Source organism: Tachyglossus aculeatus, chromosome 4 (assembly GCF_015852505.1).
Source record: "Tachyglossus aculeatus isolate mTacAcu1 chromosome 4, mTacAcu1.pri, whole genome shotgun sequence".
Taxonomy (NCBI): domain Eukaryota; kingdom Metazoa; phylum Chordata; class Mammalia; order Monotremata; family Tachyglossidae; genus Tachyglossus; species Tachyglossus aculeatus.
The window spans coordinates 16,290,555-16,296,921 of NC_052069.1; the positions used below are offsets into that span (position 1 = coordinate 16,290,555).

General features: G+C 44.1%; 1 pseudogene; it reads right to left on the reverse strand.

The window, feature by feature from the left end:
• Positions 1 to 1,094: 1,094 nt before the first annotated feature.
• LOC119927586 lies at positions 1,095 to 1,213 on the reverse strand (annotated as a pseudogene).
• Positions 1,214 to 6,367: the final 5,154 nt, after the last annotated feature.

Genomic DNA, 6,367 nt, shown 5'->3' on the forward strand with positions numbered 1-6,367 from the left:
AGCTAGGAGGCTGATGAAGTAGACAAGGCAGGATAGGGTAAGTGCTTTGACTTCGTGGCAAGAGAATGGGTTTGTCAGTCAGAGGTCATGGGTTCTAGTCCTGGCTCTTCCACCTGTCTGCTATGTGACCTTGAGCAAGTCACTTAACTTCTCTCTGCCTCAGTTACCTCATCTGTAACATAGGGATTGAGACTGTGAGCCCCATGTCGGAAAACCCGATTACCTTGTATCTACCCCAGAGTTTAGAACAGTGCTTGGCACATAGTAAGTGCTTAACAAATACCATAATTATTAATTATTATCAGCATGGTAGCAATTTGGATTTAATAATAATAATAACAATGGAATTCATTAAACGCTTACTCTGTGCAAAGCACTGTTCAAAGCTCTGGGGAAGTTGCAAGGTGATCAGGTTGTCCCACGGGGGGCTCACAGTCTTAATCCCCATTTTAAAGATGAGGTAACTGAGGCACAGAGAAGTTAAGTGACTTGCCCAAAGTCACACAGTGACAATTGGTGGAGCAGCATTTGAACCCATGACCTCTGACTCCAAAGCCCGTGCTCTTTCCACTGAGCCACGCTGCTTCTCTGGATGGAAAGGAAAGGGTGGATTTTAGTAGTGTTGTGGTGGTAGAGCCAGCAGGATTTAGTAACAGAGTGAATATGTGGGTGGAATGAGAGAATTGAGTCAAGGACAATGGCAGGGTTACGGACTTGTGAAATAGGGAGGATAGTGGTGCTGTCTACAGTGATGGGAAAGAAAGGGGGAGGGCAGAGTTTGGGTGAGAAGATAAGTTCAGTTGTGGACATGTTTAGTTTGAGATAATAATAATAACGATGATGACAGTATTTGTTAAACACTTACTATGCGCCAAACACTGTTCTAAGCGCTGGGGTAGATACAAGGTAATCAGGTTGCCCCACGTGGGGCTCACACTCTTAATTCACATTTTACAGACAAGGTAACTGAGGCACAGAGAAGTGAAGTAGCTTGCCCAAGGTCACACAACAGACAAGTGTCAGAGCCGGGATTAGAACCCACGTCCTCTGACTCCCAAACCCCAGCCCCTTCCACTAAGCCACACTGCGTCCCTAAACGTGGTTAGATGCCACAAAGTAGGTGGCAATACCTTAACTGTGAATGTGTTATAAAGGCCACTAGGACCTCTTCCATCCATCTCGAGGGGAGTGCTAACCTTCTTTCATACAACATATGTCTGCAGGACATCCAGGTAGGGATGTCCTGAAAGCAGGAGGAAATGAGAGATTGTAGGGAAGGAGAGAGGTTAGGGCTGGGGATGCAGATTTGGGAATCATGTGCCTAGAGATGGTAAAAGAAGCTATGGGAATGGATGAGTTTTCCAGGGAGAGTGTATAGATGGAGAATAGAAGATGACCCAGAACTGAGCCTTGAGGGACCCCCACAGTTAGGGGGTGGGAGGCAGAGGAGGAGCCAATAAAAGACACTGAGAAGGAGCACTTTCTTGCTTTAGTTCCCCAAGTGTATGTAGTAGAAAAATAAAGAGGGATTGGGCAACTGATCTAATGAGGGAGGCCTTCCCAAACTGAGCCCCCCTACTTTTCCTCTGCTTCTCCTCTCCTCTCCATCACCCCTACTCCCTCTCTCTGCTCTACCCCCCTCTCTGCCCCACAGCACTTGTGTATATTTGTACACATTTATTACTCTATTTATTTTATTAATGGTGTGTATATAATTCTGATAGTTTTGATGCCTGTCTCCCCCTTCTAGATTGCGAGCTTGTTGTTGGGTAATAATAATAATGTTGGCATTTGTTAAGCGCTTACTATGTGCCAAGCACTGTTCTAAGCACTGGGGTAGATACAAGGTGATCAGGTTGTCCCACGTGGGGCTCATAGCCTTAATCCCCATTTTACAGATGGGGTAAATGAGGCACAGAGAAGTGAAGTGACTTACCCAAAGTCACACAGCTGACAATTGGCAGAGCCAGGGTTTGAACCCATGACCTCTGACTCCAAAGCCCATGCTCTTTCCACTGAGCCACGCTGTAGTGTAGGGTAGGGTAGGGCTTGTCTCTATCTGTTCTTGAATTGCACTTCCCAAGCACTTAGTCCAGTGCTCTGCACACAGTAAGCACTCAATAAATATGATTGAATGAACGAATGAATATAAAATGAACATATCTTATGTACATATCTTTAAGTTGTATATTACAAATTTCCTATTTATTCATGTTAATGTATGTCTCCCCCTCTACACTTTAAGCTCATTATGGGCAGGGAATGTATCCCCTAAGTGTGTTGTATTATACTCTCCCAAGTGCTTAGTAAGTAGTAAGCACTCAATAAATATGATCGATTAATTGATTAACAATTGACTGAGATCTGGGATTTTCTGCATTGCCATTTCAGATACATTTTGGATACTTTAGTCTCAATTACCCATTTGTTTGTCTACATAATAATAATAATAATAATGGTATTTGTTAAGTACTTACTATGTGCCAGGCACTGTACTAAGCGCTGGGGTGGGTACAAGCAAATCTGGTTGGAAACAATCCCTGTCCCATATGGGGCTCACATTCTCAATCCCCATTTTCTAGATAATAATAATAATAATGATGATGATGGTATTTGTTAAGCACTTACTATGTGTCAAGCACTGTTCTAAAAGCTGGGGTAGATACAAGGTAATCAGGTTATCCCTTGTAAGGCTCACGGTCTTAATCCCCATTTTACAGATGAGGTGACTGAGGCACAGAGAAGTTAAGTGACTTGCCCAAAGTCAAACAGCTGTGAAGTGCGGATCCGGGATTCAAACCCATGCTCTCTGACTCCCAAGGCTGTGCTCCTTCCATTAAGCCATGGGAAGTGAAATGACTTGCCCAAGGTCATACAGCAGACAAGTGGCAGAGCTGGGATTAAAATCAATCAATCAATCGTATTTATTGAGCACTTATTGTGTGCAGAGCACTGTACTAAGCACTTGGGCAGTACAAGTCTGACGCCTAGGCCTGCTCTCTAACCACTATGCTATCCTACTTCGAATCCATTAACCAGGAAGTACCCATATCTCCACTTTTTCATCGCGACAATTTCAAGGGAATCTGAACCTAAACAAAGTAGGACTTTGTACACTATAGGACACCTTGAATTATACTCGAAAGTTAATTGAAATTCACTGCACTCTGCCTTCCATTCTGTAAGGGTAGTGTGCTGGGCTGTCTTTGGTTTGCCTCTGTAAGCACTCGAGCTCTTACTTTGCAGTCAGCAGAAACACCTTCAAAGGGAACACCGACTAGAGCCCATTGCAGGAAATCCACACCAGAGATTCAAAAGGAACAGCAGAATAAGAGGAAAGTACACCGAAGAAGGATTGACATTAGTTATAAGGAAGAGGAGAAGAGTTGTTAAGCAGTGGAATGGGTTGTGAAATCTCCTTTCCTGGAGGTCTTGGAAAATAGAGGAAGAGATAATAATAATAATAATAATGACATTTATTAAACGCTTACTCTGTGCAAAGCACTGTTCTAAGCTCTGGGGAGGTTACAAGGTGATCAGGTTGTCCCACGGGGGGTTCACAGTCTTAATCCCCATTTTACAGATGAGGTAACTGAGTCACAGAGAAGTTAAGTGACTTGCCCAACGTCACACAGCTGACAATTGGTGGAGCCGGGATTTGAACCCATGACCTCTAACTCCAAAGCCCGTGCTCTTTCCACTGAGCCACGCTACTTCACCAAGATCAGTGTCACTTAGTAGAAAGATCGCAGTACTGAGAGCCAGATGGTCTGGATTCTAAACCTGGCTCTGCCACTTGCCTGCCGTGTCAGGCAAGTCACTTAATTTCTCTGTGCCTCAGTTTCCCCATCTGTAAAATGGGGATTAAATATGTTTTTCCTCCCCCCTAGACTTTGTGCCCCCTGAGGGACAAGGGACTCTGTCCCCTCTGCTTATCTACTCTGACGCTTGGCACAGAGAGTGCTTAGCAAATACCACTATTACTATTATTATCATCCTGGCTCTGCCACATGCCTGCTAAGTGACCTTGGGCAAGTCAATCGCCTCTCATTGCTTGAGTTTGCCCTTCTGCAAAAGGGTATTAAATATCTGTCTCCCTCCTCCTTAGACTGAGGCCCATGAGAGGCCTGGGAGAAGCAGCGTGGCTCAGTGGAAAAGAGCCCAGGCACTTCTCTGTGCTTCAGTTACCTCACTTGTAAAAAGGGGATTAAGACTGTGAGCCCCACGTGGGACAACCTGATCACCTTGTATCCCCCCCAGCGCTTAGAACAGTGCTTGGCACATAGTAAGTGCTCAATAAATACCACTGATTGCTTGACTGATGATGTCTTATGCCTAGAGGAATAATAATAATGGTATTTGTTAAGCACTTACAACCTAATTACCTCTTATTCCCCAGCACTTAAAACAGTGCTGACACACAGTAAGTGATTAACAAATGCCATTATTATTATTCCTCTAGGCATAAGGCATTATCAGTCAAGCAATCAATGGTATTTTTTGAGCACTTACTGTGTGTCAGCAATGTTTTAAGCGCTGGGGAATACGAGGTAATTATGTTGTCCCATGTGGGCCTCACAAGCAACGTGGCTCAGTGGAAAGAGCCCGGGCTTGGGAGTAAGAGGTCATGGGTTCAAATCCCGGCTTTGCCACTTGTCAGCTGTGTGACTTTGGGCAAGACACTTAACTTCTCTGGGCCTCAGTTACCTCATCTGTAAAATGGGGCTTAAGACTGTAAGCCCCACGTGGACAACCTGATCATCTTGTATCTCCCCCAGCGCTTAGAACACTGCTTCACACATAGTAAGCGCTTAACAAATGTCATTATTATTATTATTATTATCATTAGGGAAAGGGACTGCATTTGAGCTGCTTGAACTGTGTCTACTCTTGCACTTAGCACAGTCTAGTAAACACTTAAATGATACCACAATTATTACTATCAATCACAAAACTAAATGACTGAATCAGTGAGCTGAAATCAAAGGGACCACAGTCCTTAAGGGGTCACTGAGGGTCTTCTAGTTCATTCTCCTGCCAGAGGACTGGGGTGCACTCAAATTCCCCTGGTAAATAGAAGGGAAGTTCCCTAGGGAATCGATGAGTACGTCTTCAATCCTGTGATGCTGTGGCCCTGTCATTTGAGAACATTTATGTGAAGCAGCGTGGTCAAGTGGAAAGAACTCGAACCTGGGAGTCAGAGGATCTGGGTTCTAATTTCACCCCCCTAACTTAAATAAGAATAATAATTATGGTATTTGTTAAGTGCTTACTATGTGCCAGGCACTGTTCTAGCACATGGGTAGTTACAAATTTATTAGGTTGGACACAGTCCCTGCTCCACGTGAGGCGCACGGTCTCAACCCCCATTTTACAGATGAAGTAACTGAGGCACAGAGGAGTGAAGTGACTTGACCAAGGTCACCCAGCAGACAAGTGGAAGAGCTGGGACTAGAACCCTTGACCTTCTGACCCTCAGGCCCGTGCTCTATCCATTACACCATGCTGCTTCTCTGGGCAAGTCACTTAGGTTCTCTGGGCCTCAGTTTCCTCAACTAAAACTCGGAGATTCAATACCTGTCCTCCCTGTTACTTAGACTGTGAGCCCCATGTGAGACCATGACCGTGTCCAACCTGATTAGCTGGTATCTATGCCAGTGTTTAGATACTTAACAAATTTTGTTAATATATTTGGTTTTGTTCTCTGTCTCCCCCTTATAGACTGTGAGCCCACTGTTGTATAGGGCCCGTCTCTATACGTTGCCAATTTGTACTTCCCAAGCGCTTAGTACAGTGCTCTGCACACAGTAAGCGCTCAATAAATACGATTGAATGAATGAATGAAGTACCATAATTAGTATTATTTCTGGTGTGCCTGGACACCACAGGAAGTTGGTGAAATTGACAACAGAAACTTGTTTTTATGCAGAGTTGAAAATCGCTCAGTTGATAAGATGCACTTTAAGGCCTTCAGATCACTTTGAAAATGAAAAGTGCTAGGGTAGGAATTATTATCAGAAGGCTGGTAATTTTATCAAAAAAGCAATAACTGTGAAGAACTGACCTCGGGAAAATGAGAACTGAAAAGAGGGCAGGCGTCATCAGATCTGGGCAACCAGACGTTATTAAACTTATTCAGATTTTAATTCAAGGAGTTCGGCTACAACCAGGAGGAGAGGGAGGCCAGAGACACCAATAAATTTGGCTGCTGAGTTTCACTGGAGAATGCTGAGAAGGATGTGTGAATCTGAATATTCATGAGCAGAGAGGGGATAATGAGTTGCTTGTGAATTATTAAGGGTAGCAAAAAGAAGTAACCACTGAGTTACATAGGACTCAACACTGGATTCTCAGTTCTCTGGATGAT